This window comes from Ylistrum balloti, unplaced genomic scaffold, assembly GCF_031769215.1.
Source record: "Ylistrum balloti isolate Yb309-2 unplaced genomic scaffold, AGI_CSIRO_Ybal_v1 Utg369896, whole genome shotgun sequence".
In the NCBI taxonomy this organism is placed as follows: domain Eukaryota; kingdom Metazoa; phylum Mollusca; class Bivalvia; order Pectinida; family Pectinidae; genus Ylistrum; species Ylistrum balloti.
Genome location: NW_026782026.1, coordinates 158,243 through 172,763, shown reverse-complemented (window position 1 = coordinate 172,763; position 14,521 = coordinate 158,243).

Genomic DNA, 14,521 nt, shown 5'->3' with positions numbered 1-14,521 from the left:
ACGCCTATCAGGAATATACATGCACTTTAAGCAACAGCTAATCATTGCAACATAAATGTCATGTTCTGTTGACTAATTGTTCCTCTGGTGATGTCCTCTGAGCACTTTCTGAAAAAAGTGGTAAAAGATTGAGTGATTTAATTAGATAGTGACATATATTTACAGCGGCTAATATCTGCTCAGAGACACATTAACTTATCCTTTCACTCTCACACATTTCTGTTTAACAGCAGACAGTTGACCAACATGTGATTTACAAAAGATGATAAGGTATGTCACTTCACATCATTAAGATAGAAAAGCCCGACTACATCTTCCCACATGCGGAAATTTGAAAGAAAGTGTTATCGTTTGGTTTACATTTGATATTTACTGTACATAATGCCATAACTCCATTCAAACATCTAAGTTTATCAAATTAAAGACAACATGTATCTGTGAACTATGGTTTGTCCTTGACCTAAAACGTTCTTCATTGCTAGAAGACATTGACCCTGGGTTAGACTTTAGTTTTGATTTTCTCAATGGTGCCTTTTCTGACGAAGATATTTTTCTTTGCGATTTTTACCGGAAGCTAATTGCTGTGTCTGGAGAATATGTCCTCCGTCAGATCCACTTTGTGATTTGTATCGGTAATCTTTATAGAATGACCTTGACATCTATGTCCTCCGTCAGATCCTCTTCGTGATCAGTATAAGTAACCTATGTCTAATGACCTTGACATCTACCTGAAATTACATGCAATTTCTAATGGTGAAAACATCATCTTGCATTTTAAAAATATTGTAATAGAACGGTTTGGGTTTTTGTTGGGTATTTTAAGCATAATAATGTGCTTGATCATATTCACATACTGCTTGGAAAAAGATGATGGTTCCTACTTTATCTTTGTATAAATAGTAACTTAATAATTAATTCAGTCATACTTGTATGATATATCTCTCTAATAACTGTTCCAGGGCCGTATGATATATGTATTTTTCAACTTTCATTTAAAAAAAAAAAATATTCGAAAGTTACAGTTGTGTCACACTACCACAATGATATTACAATTTGATTGCTAATTTCTTGTTTCATGTATGAAAGAAAAATTTTAATATTGTTAATTACCTTCCGTATATCAACCACACACTTAAAATGTTTGCACCAATATCCTACCCTTAGTGATTAACTTAATTGTTTGTTAATACATTTACTTGGCTTAATTAGCCCTCTCACAGCAATATTTTAGCCAAATATAGGTTGAGCTGAATTACACGGACAAAGCAAATCTTTAACACTTTATTCAAAATTTAAAAATGAGAAATGATTTTGCATCTTCTGTATTATATCAACAAAGTGTTCCATAGGATTATATTTACATACTCTGACATATGTCACTATAACGACATCAGCAATTAATTTGATCAGGAGATTTGTTGCTGTATTAACTTCGCCTTTGGAAGTGACTGAAGAGTTTAACAGAAGCAGAGGGAGAGCAAACTATTGTACATTTTATAAATCCTAACAATTCACTATTTCAAACATATGATGTAACTCTTTACAAAGTAAATCTCATTCTTGAAAATAATTGTAATCAATACACCAAAAGTTCAACTATCTAATTTTCAATTTCAAGAACTTCTTTGATCTATAGCGGTAATATTTCTTTTCAGCTTATAATTGGATTGATACATAACTTCTTTTATTTAATTCCATGCTGTTTATTGAAAAAATAGGTTCTCAATCACCTTAGTTAGGTTAGTTAAACTTAATACAAAAAAGTGTTTCTGATATAAAGTCAATAAGAATAATAGGAAAAACAATAAGAACAAATTTTATACAAAAATAATAATAATAATCTCGGCTTCATTGAAATTACGTGAAACTGGTAAATTAATAGAATTTTGCTCTTAACAAAGCGATGCTGTTCATTATTATTGTTGATGTCCGAAAACAACGTATCAGAAATTAGAAATCTCCCAAAATGCAAAAATTCAAAGTGAAGTGTTTGGTAAAGTTTATCATTGGTCGCCAGGTATTTGACATTATGAAAGTGTACCTGGTACTCGAATGCTCCTGGCGGCGTTTTATTTTCTTTGTGCTTTTTATTGAAGAAAGATCACTTGGTATTTTTCTATTTTGTTTCTTGTGAGAACCTTTAAAGTAAGAAACAATTAAATCGTTGATTGTTTGAGATATGAAATGAAATGTTTACATAGATCTCCAATCACAAAAACTTCAGCTGAATGTAGATACGACAGTCAATGTGTGGATTTTTATCTCTATCTTTGTATTTGTTCCTTATATATTGTCTTGTTAATAGCTTTTGTAGAGTGTATATATACATTCAGAAACAACAGCTATTAACAAGACAATTCAAATTGACAGCCTTTACTTTATAATTTAACTCTAGATTTACTCATATATATACCCATAAAGCTGACAGTAAATTTTTTATTAAAAAAATGTTCAAAATTATATAAACCACGGCGAACGCTCTCTCTCTCTCTCTCTCTCTCTCTCCCCCCTCTCTCTCTCCCCCATTTCCACATAAGATATCGTTCACTATATATATTGCGTCAATTGTCTTATCAATTAATTGCCTGTATCTGTGTAATTAGTGTAATTCGAAGAAAAGTACAGTGACAAACTGTAAAAACTTGTGTCCAATCAGATGAATGTTTTAAAACCGTTATAACTTTTTATTCGAAACTGGATCTATACTGACTTTCTTCCACTGTCCGAGAAATCTACGTGTGTTAGCCGAAAAAAATACTTGCCATGATCGCCAATTTCTTGGGGTTATGTAAAATATGTCTATATTAACCAATCTGAGTGACCCTGAAAATTCATAGTAATTAGTGTCCCTATATCAGTGACCTTGAAAATTCATAGTAATTAGGGTCCCTATATCAGTGACCTTGAAAACTCATAGTAATTAGGGTCCCTATATCAGTGACCTTGAAAACTCATAGTAATTAGGGTCCCTATACCAGTGACCTTGAAAATCATAATAATTAGGGTCCCTATATCGTTGACCTTGAAAACTCTTGGTAATTAGGGTCCCTATATCAGTGACCTTGAAAACTCATAGTAATTAGGGTCCCTATATCATATAACATATCGACAGGTTACAATCAACAGTAATTACTTAAGTTAAATATACCGATTATAAGAACCTGTTGGTAACACGCATCTCTTACAATTTAACTTCATGCACCGAAAATAAGAGAAATTCGTTAATAAATACCATCAAATACAGACAGGGTTCAACATGAACTCACAAGGAAGCAAAGGCGATTACAAACTCAACAGACCGTAACGAACACGACACGACAGCATTCATAGAAACGATAATTGGAATATGGATAAGGAAAACATTGTTTTTGGGAGCTTTGTTTATGTGATAACCAAGTCTTGTCAGGAAATCACACTTTACTTCTTTCTGGGGACGTGATTTAATCACGCTTTTGTATTCTATATATACAACATAAAACATCTTAATCGCGGTGTTTCAGACCTATTGACTTCAAAATACACTAACTTAAGAATAGCAACGAAAATCAGACAGTGAGCTAATGTCGGGTATTAAGTTTTGTAAATTGTGGAATTAAATTTCGGATTTTACATCCGTTTCATAAATTGAAGTTAATTATTTTTACACGACATCAATGTGTATCACTAATGAACGTATCTAAACAGATATGTGCAAATGACTCTACACCCACATAGACGACTTCGTGAAACCCATATGAGAAATTCACCAAACGGAGGACGGTGGGCGTGTCGTTACCTGAAAAAGAGATCTTCCAACAGATAAGGTTGCACTTAGTCCACAGAAGAAGACGTAACACACATACTGAAGGCGTTGTCTTAAACTGTTATACACTTTGTATCAATAAATTTACAGCAAAAGACCACTAACAAATGCGTAGTTTTCACGGTTTAAAATTACCAGATTATACGAAATTTATTGAATCATGTGTTCACTGTAGTAAACCTCCCCGTCTATAGATTTTCACCTTTCTTTCCATCACTTTGGATTTCCCTCAGTCGCCTCAAAGGCATCGAAATTTATACCCTTAGCATCATTGACGAAACAGCTGTATGATGTAACATCACTGACGAGTCCTAGAAGGACGAAACAGCTGGATGACGAAGTTTAATTCATTGTCTGACTCTACTGTATATAACTCTAGATTTGTTTTTAATCTAAAACTACTTGATATATGAAAATTACGAAATGTATTGAACTATGGGGCTAGTGTATATATCCCTGTTACTTGGGATTTTCTTCAATCGCATCTTAGACTTCAAAATTTAGGCCCTTAGCAACAGCTGTATGATGCAGTCTAATTCAATATTGGACTCTACTATATCTAACTCTACATTTGTATAAAAAGGTGCTATTCACTTATTTGTTTTTTGTACAAACATCTCAATAAAAGATCACATTTGTGTAATGTATTTTATTTGGAAGAAGTTTTACTTCAGAACGTAGGTTACAGGGTTTAATGATACTGAGATATTTGAACTGTTGCGGTGTTAGAATAATTATTCATTAGTGTATGAAGTTCCCAGTACTATATGTGTATACTGACTTGATATTCGACCGACTGCTATGATAAACCAATACCTGACTCAAGAAGAAAGGTAATGAGGACCCCCCTAAAATATGCTGTGTACATTGAAATGAATGCCGGCGAGGTGTCGTGTCGCACGGAAACATTTAGTTTAGATCTACCAAGAGTTCTTAATAAGAGGGGACTGCCATGGTTAGTTTACTTCACTAACCTCAGATGAAGGTCCAAATTGTGTGGTCCGACGCTCCTGACCTTTGGCGGTTTGTGTTTTTCGGGAAGATGAGGTCGGACCGACGTGATTTTGTCCTTAGTAAAGACACTTTACCCTGATTACTCTGAAGGACATAGACGTATCCAGTATGCTGTTTAGTGAGGTTGTCACCATGAACGACAGGATACAGCATAAATAACAGCACCTCGCAAAACGACGACGACGAAGACGATGATGATGATGATGATGATGATGATGATGATGATGATGATAGGATTAAAATATATGCTAACTACATGATCAATCATTGAGATAGTAAATCCATTTATCATACAACTGGCACTACCATTGTCGGAGCACACATGCTACATATATTTTGCAGTATTCCTTAGTGACAATTGTATTTTAGCACGTGCATAAATGATCGACAATCTTTATTTATTTTACTATTTTGTCCCTTTGGGGTCCTCCTGTTTCTCTAACAGTAAGACCCATCGCGCGGTTCCATCTGGCAGCTTGTCGTAAAATAAATAAAGATGATGCTATGTCGTATATCTTCAGAGGAAAAAACTAGGAAAGTCAAATGGATAACTAACGCGGTAAATTACGAAAGTGAAAGTAAAGAGCAGATATTCCACGTACATGTGATAGTAGTGCACGACATACATAGATAAGTACACCACGTGATGTGTGCGGTGTGTACAGGTACCCGGTATACCGCTATCTCGTCCTGTCGTCGCTATCTCGGCCGACATCCACAGCCAGGACGTTATCAGGACACCACCAAGAACACTGTGTTCTTAATAGATATTACTTTGTCGAGGAGATTAAAAATTTAGTATGAAGTTTGTGTAACTCAGTTTTTAAAAACGTGCCATCAGGTGTTAGTACTGACAAGAAAACAGATTTCCGATAACATCATGATAAGCAGCTGATACTTTGAAAATAGATGCCTGGTAATACACGATACTTAACATATGTGGATACAAATATTTCGGTAATAGATGCCGCTCAGTAGTTTTGATATATCCCTTTAATACCTGCACACGTCTACCATATTTAAGACTCGTATACATGTAGTCTGATATTTTCAAGATACCTATTCTTCCACCAGAGATATGGCACGAGAATTTTAAGATATTACATTACAGAATGATGAGGCCTGGTAATTTTTAAATACTTCCATGATAAACGAGGCCAGATAATTGTTGAATACTTCCATGATAATGAGGCCAGATAATTGTTGAATACTTCCATGATAAATAAGGCCAGATAATTGTTGAATACTTCCATGATAAACGAGGCCAGATAATTGTTGAATACTTCCATGATAAACGAGGCCAGATAATTGTTGAATACTTCCATGATAATGAGGCCAGATAATTGTTGAATACTTCCATGATAATGAGGCCAGATAATTGTTGAATACTTCCATGATAAATAAGGCCAGATAATTGTTGAATACTTCCATGATAAACGAGGCCAGATAATTGTTGAATACTTCCATGATAATGAGGCCAGATAATTGTTGAATACTTCCATGATAAATAAGGCCAGATAATTGTTGAATACTTCCATGGTAAACGAGGCCAGATAATTGTTGAATAATTCAATCATAATGAGGCCAGATAATTGTTGAATACTTCCATGATAAATAAGGCCAGATAATTGTTGAATACTTCCATGATAAACGAGGCCAGATAATTGTTGAATAATTCAATCATAAACAAGGCCAGATAATTGTTGAATGCTTCCATGATAATGAGGCCAGATAATTGTTGAATACTTCCATGATAAACGAGGCCAGATAATTGTTGAATACTTCCATGATAAACGAGGCCAGATAATTCTTAAATACTTCCATGATAAACGAGGCCAGATAATTGTTAAATACTTCCATGATAAATAAGGCCAGATAATTGTTGAATACTTCCATGATAAACGAGGCCAGATAATTGTTGAATAATTCAATCATAAACAAGGCCAGATAATTGTTGAATGCTTCCATGATAATGAGGCCAGATAATTGTTGAATACTTCCATGATAAACGAGGCCAGATAATTGTTAAATACTTCCATGATAATGAGGCCAGATAATTGTTGAATACTTCCATGATAATGAGGCCAGATAATTGTTGAATACTTCCATGATAATGAGGCCAGATAATTGTTGAATACTTCCATGATAAATAAGGCCAGATAATTGTTGAATACTTCCATGATAAACGAGGCCAGATAATTGTTGAATAATTCAATCATAAACAAGGCCAGATAATTGTTGAATGCTTCCATGATAATGAGGCCAGATAATTGTTGAATACTTCCATGATAAACGAGGCCAGATAATTGTTGAATACTTCCATGATAAACGAGGCCAGATAATTCTTAAATACTTCCATGATAAACGAGGCCAGATAATTGTTAAATACTTCCATGATAATGAGGCCAGATAATTGTTAAATACTTCCATGATAATGAGGCCAGATAATTGTTGAATAATTCAATCATAAACAAGGCCAGATAATTGTTGAAACTTCCATGATAATGAGGCCAGATAATTGTTGAATACTTCCATGATAAACAAGGCCAGATAATTGTTGAATACTTCCATGATAAACAAGGCCAGATAATTGTTGAAACTTCCATGATAATGAGGCCAGATAATTGTTGAATACTTCCATGATAAATGAGGCGAGATAATTGTTGAATAATTCAATCATAAACAAGGCCAGATAATTGTTGAATACTTCCATGATAAACGAGGCCAGATAATTGTTGAATAATTCAATCATAAACAAGGCCAGATAATTGTTGAAACTTCCATGATAATGAGGCCAGATAATTGTTGAATACTTCCATGATAAACAAGGCCAGATAATTGTTGAATACTTCCATGATAAACAAGGCCAGATAATTGTTGAAACTTCCATGATAATGAGGCCAGATAATTGTTGAATACTTCCATGATAAATGAGGCGAGATAATTGTTGAATACTTCCATGATAATGAGGCCAGATAATTGTTGAATAATTCAATCATAAACAAGGCCAGATAATTGTTGAATACTTCCATGATAAATAAGGCCAGATAATTGTTGAATACTTCCATGATAAACGAGGCCAGATAATTGTTGAATAATTCAATCATAAACAAGGCCAGATAATTGTTGAATGCTTCCATGATAATGAGGCCAGATAATTGTTGAATACTTCCATGATAAACGAGGCCAGATAATTGTTGAATACTTCCATGATAAATGAGGCCAGATAATTATTAAATACTTCCATGATAATGAGGCGAGATAATTGTTAAATACTTCCATGATAAACAAGGTCAGATAATTGTTGAATACTTCCATGATAATGAGGCCAGATAATTGTTGAATAATTCAATCATAAACAAGGCCAGATAATTGTTGAATACTTCCATGATAAACAAGGCCAGATAATTGTTGAATACTTCCATGATAAATGAGGCCAGATAATTATTAAATACTTCCATGATAATGAGGCCAGATAATTGTTGAAACTTTCATAATTGTTGAAACTTTCATGATAAATAAGGCCAGATAATTGTTAAATACTTCAATGATACTTCCATAATAAATGAGGCCAGATAATTGTTGAAACTTTCATGATAAATAAGGCCAGATAATTGTTGAATACTTCCATGATAAACGAGGCCAGATAATTATTAAATACTTCCATGATAATGAGGCGAGATAATTGTTAAATACTTCCATGATAAATAAGGCCAGGTAATTGTTGAATACTTCCATGATAAATGAGGCCAGATAATTATTAAATACTTCCATTATCACAGAGTTTGTAATCTTGTAGCTCTCCCACTATTCGTACTAAACACACTCCCATGTCTCCACCAAATTTTATCAAAATCAATGTTGGTGGGGTAGTTCTATTTTAGAGGGGAAAATGGCAACGGGTGGATCATGGACACGGTGTAATGGTGTTAATTTGCTTGTGTGTTTGCTGGTTTTACTGTCCCATGAACAACCAGTGTCATTTGGCGTTCAACAATATCAGCTGAATACCGACTCGATTTAGAAAAAAGAAAGACCAAGCTATGACACGTAAGATGTTATGACACGTAAGAGTAAATAATATAGAACTGCAATATGATACTTACAAGCAGTGTTGTCATTTATATCAACCATAAAGGACATAAGAAGACCAGTTCTGTGCTAACATGATTATTTTGTTGTACTCAAAAATGCTGTCAATAAGCTCGGTCTTTTTAGCTGTAGTGATGTGTTCTCTTGATAGAAATGTTCGATATTGCTGGACATGTGTCATCACTTCTGTGTTTTTTATATTAAAACCTAAATAGATACATTTCAACATGATATCAGTTTTTATAAAAACAGTTAAAAGATATTTTACATGTATCTAAGTTTGCTGCGATAGCTGACAGGTTGGAATAGAACCACAGCCGCATTCGTCGGGGTTGTTTTTGTTTTTTGAAATATCTTATCTGCGATATCTTACACAAACAGAGAAATTACCATTCCAAATACTTAAATATTAAGATACTGAAAATGTCCTTAATTCTCACCCCCTTGACATTCTTTGACCACAAAACCCAAAACCCGGAAGAGGGCTGTAAATTTCATACGTTAATGGGTTCCACATTGGTATATAGACTCACTGGTATATGTAGGTAGAATACTTGAAAGACAGCAGAAATGTTTTATTTGCTGATTGATATCGCATTCTCTAAACCAATAATGAATAGATATACACCACATGAAAACTTGATAACGTAAACTCTACTTAGTACAGAATATCAGTGATATAAGTACTGATGATGTCTGCGCATAACACGGCTTTATCTTATAAAATCTATGGCTTAGCTGTTGACTTACACGTACTTTGTCCAAGGCTGTGTAAACCTGAATGACAGAGATATCAGAAAATCGTATATAAGTATACAGTCCGAAAAACAGAAAGACAGACAAAAGTGTCAGTTTCATAAACATACAAATTCTTTTGAGAGAACAGCAAAAATATCGTGTCATTTACGACAGAACAGCGTTTGTACCTAAAATAGTACTCACCCGATTCTCTACCTAACAATTGCGTCTCCTCCTGAGTTTGTACCTAGTTAGCGTCCCCTCACCCGATTCTCTACCTTACAATTGCGTCTCCTCCTGAGTTTGTACCTAGTTAGCGTCCCCTCACCTGATTGTGTACCTAACTATTGCGTCTCCTCCTGAGTTTGTACCTAGTTAGCGTCCCCTCACCCGATTCTCTACCTTACTATTGCGTCTTCTCCTGAGTTTGTACCTAGTTAGCGTCCCCTCAACCGATTGTGTACCTAACTATTGCGTCTTCTCCTGAGTTTGTACCTAGTTAGCGTCCCCTCACCCGATTGTGTACCTAACTATTGCGTCTTCTCCTGAGTTTGTACCTAGTTAGCGTCCCCCAACCGATTGTGTACCTTACTATTGCGTCTTCTCCTGAGTTTGTACCTAGTTAGCGTCCCCCAACCGATTGTGTACCTAACTATTGCGTCTTCTCCTGAGTTTGTACCTAGTTAGCGTCCCCCAACCGATTGTGTACCTTACTATTGCGTCTTCTCCTGAGTTTGTACCTAGTTAGCGTCCTCTCACCCGATTGTGTACCTAACTATTGCGTCTTCTCCTGAGTTTATACCTAATTAGTGTCTCCTCATACGAATGTTTATCTAATTAGTGTCCCCTCACCAGATTCTGTACACATTGAGTGTCTAATAAAGTCTGTGCCTTATTAGAGTTTCCTCACCGGATGGGTGTTTAATCAAGCCTGTACGTAACCAACATCTCCGATGCCCAGTCTGTACCTTTAATTCCTTTAACCTTATCATTTGAGCTGAGTCTATACCTAATTTCGTTTGATATGAGTCTTTACCTAATTTCGTTTGAGCTGAGTCAATACCTAATTTCGTTTGAGCTGAGTCTATACCTAATTTCGTTTGAGTTGAGTCAATACCTAATTTCGTTTGAGTTGAGTCTATACCTAATTTCACTTGAGTTGAGTCTATACCCAATTTCGTTTGAGTTGAGTCTATACCTAATTTCTTTTGAGCTGAGTCTATACCTAATTTCGTTTGAGCTGAGTCTATACCTAATTTCGTTTGAGCTGAGTCTATGGCCAAGCATGTTATCCTCCTCGAAATTTGTATTAAAATTCATCCTCATTTGAGCCTACACTTGATATATTTAATATCTGTACCTAATTATGTGTTATCGTCTGATTCTATACATGCATTTTAAAATCCCTCCTCGCCAGTATTTATTCCCGATTCTAATATCTTCATAAAGAATAATGTCATAAGAAAGTGTACTTTATTTGATACGAAGGTATTTATTATGAAACAGAAGTTTACATAATAAAGGGACTGTGGCTTGTTTATCTGTGTGGACTACTGTACCCGATGAGATAGCGTAAAGGGGTGGATGATATATAGACACATACACTGGGCCTATGTAACAGTCTTTCTCCTGTCTCTCTCGTGGTAATCTACATTGGAATTATCCTAAATATATGTCGCGGAATACACTCAGCGATCTCGGAGGGAGATGAACGGAGTTTACTTCTTTCTCGGCATTCTGGTGGTTGGATTACCAGGTAAAGTATGACAACCCTCCTTCACCGTGTGATGACCTTTTCTTTAACACCCCTCCTTCATCGTGTGATGATATTTTCTTTAACACCCCTCCTTCATCGTGTGACGAACTTTAACACCCCTCCATCATCGTTAGCCAAAACTTGCTTTGAATTTATGCAACAGAGAAGTGCATGGAAGTTGTCATTGAAATCCAAGACATTTTGAAGATTGAAATAGAGGAAACGAGAGTAAGAAACAGAGATTGAAAGTGAAAAAAACTAGTCTGATTTAAGAGGGATTCCTCTCTTTAAACTCGTCATTACAGCATCCGTTCATTCTGTATTTTGCAAATGACTTTCAACTACAATGCTATATAATATTGTTATACAGGATTTTATTTAAGACATCTAATAGAAGTCATCATACAAATATAAAGTATGGTATATTAAGTCACCTAATGAAATTTGAAAGGACCGGACAAAAGAGTGCTCCGACCGTCTAGCGACTTCGGTGTGATCGAGAGGGACCGAGCCTTTCCGCTTCTTTTAAAGAAATTATCAACGGGAATGTTTCAGATTCTTTATAAGCTTAAGTTTTCACAACTTACCACTAAACATAACAAACACATATAATATACAAATATGCAAACTGCGCACCAACACCATGTTTATCATAAGCATTACATACAATGTCTCACACATTTCATGATTATGTTTACACATATAACATATACTGGAGAGTGCCGTGTACATCTACTCTCAGTAACTGTTATAATGTCGCATCATTGAACAACATGTAACAAGATTTATTTATTTATTTACGTAAGGTTTTTCTTTCATCGGAAACGAAAAAATATAGAACAACATTGATCACATCCAGTGAATTCGCCCGTGTTATAATTTTGAGATACTTAAGTCACTTGTCGCGGTAATTTATCCTGGAGCGTTTTTCATTCGCGGCGTTTGTCAGAAATCCACTGGTAATTGAATTTACGTTATGAATGTTGATAATGGCGCAACACATGCATTTGCAGTCTGCGTTTAATTTTTGCTTAAAAACCTACCGAAATGTAACAACTCGGAGTTCTGAAATACCATTTCTTGTGTTTGTGTGTGATGTTTTGTTTGAAAGACATGTTGCAGCCTTTCTAAAATGCAAAATATGTGTTTCGTTTATCAGCTCGAATTAAATTCAATGTTAAAAAAAAGAAACTTTGTCATGAGATGTACAGAGAAACGTTTGTTGCATATGGCGTCGATTGTCTCCTTCGACCAGAAAGTGGCACATACACATGCTTGCAAACCAAATTACGCACGATGCATACCAAATACCACGAACACTGTCCTAAAGAAAGTGGCATTAGAAATTAATTTTGTTTTCTTACCCTTTTTTAAAGAACCCAGAGGAGGTTTTGATCAGTCTTGAAGAGAGATGGATTTATATTTTCGTTGCATTGTTCTCATGCGAGACTGATCATTTCAGATTAAGTATTCGTGAAACGTGTACCGTTCGGTGATCCTCGCGATCAAGCATTGATTATCACACATCGATACATGTACATACTCAATCGATGTTATCCTCGGAACTAACAAGTAGAAAGTCATTAAATTTTACAGGACAACACGCGCGTCAATGCAAATTTGTGTCAGAAAAAATGTCTAGACTTTCTGCCCTTTAAAATTACTAAGTAAATTATAGCCTTCAGAATTGTTCTGTTTCATTCGAGGCTCGACCAATCCCCTATGGATGAGGGGCTGTATATTAGGTTGAGACCTCGGTACCTCGGACCTCTGACTTGAAAAGGGAATGAGTTTATTGAAAATAATTTCAATTTTTAACAACATCAATATCAATAAAATAAGCGGCCCTACCCCCATTGGCTTCCTGGAACAAGATAAAAAAAACATTTTGAAAACCCCAAGTTCGTCTGCTCTCCTGCCGGAAGTGGTTGAGGGTAGGGATGACATCTGAATTTCTGTGGAGGCTGGGGTTGGTAGAAATCTAGACTAAAACGATAGACACGTTTCGTAGGTAAGATCACGATATTTTGGCACAGATGTTTCAACAAAAGTTGGCAAGTTATGTGGTATAGACATAACAATCATTTCCCAAGGGATTGGCGAGAGGCGTATTGAATATAACGTCGACCAATTAGGCCTAGGACTTGATGCTTCAGTAACGCTACGCCGATGAATTGCAACCAAGTTGATACATAAATGTATTAGAATGTGTTTAGCATATCATGTAATATTTATTGAATAAAACGTTGTTTGGCATTGATATTCTTTCGAAAAAATAACCACAAATACACACTGGCCCAAACTCGCTCTCTAGAAATAGCAACTCTAAAAGAGTAAATCTAACGATTGTTGCGTGTAGAAAGATCATATTGTGAAAAGAATTACTTGTGTTTGTGAGTTAATTTTTTCCCATCTCATCCCCTCTTATCCAATAGAAATGTTAGAATTTTGTCTCAATATTTCACCAGAAGCATCTCCAGGTGACGGGGACCCTGTTTTATATAAATGGTATGCCTGACCACCCTAGGGACAGAGGCAATGCTCAATAGGGAAAACAGGTCAATCCTTTTAAAATCTTTCTGATTTGACCACATTTTGTCATGAACATCCTTAGGGAAGGGGAATCAGCCACCTGGGGCCTAAGAGGCAGGACCCAAAAGATTGTTTAATGCAAATTCTTCAAAAGTCTATCTTGTCAGTAGGAATGGCAAGATATTAAAGGAATGACAGTATATCATCCAAACGGATTTGAAATATGTAGGAAAGACATAACTTTGTTCAAAGTCTGCTTTTCTTTTGCAGACTTGTATAGCAATGACAGAATTCCTTCAGATTTGGTCTGAAGCATCCCTGGGTGAAAGGGACTCATTTTTGTATAAATGAAGTGTCCCGCCCACCTGAGAGAATTTCTTCAGATTTGGTCTGAAGCATCCTTAGGTGAAAGGGACTCAATGTTGTATTAATGAAGTGTCCCGCCCACCCGAGGGGCAGTGGGGCAGAGGCTGGTTCCAGTTGGGAAAATAAAAAGTAAATCTTCAAATCCTTTTTTTTTGTAAGGATAAAGGGATTTTGAGAAAATTGGTTTTGAATTGTACCTCTTAGGTATCAGAAATGTATCC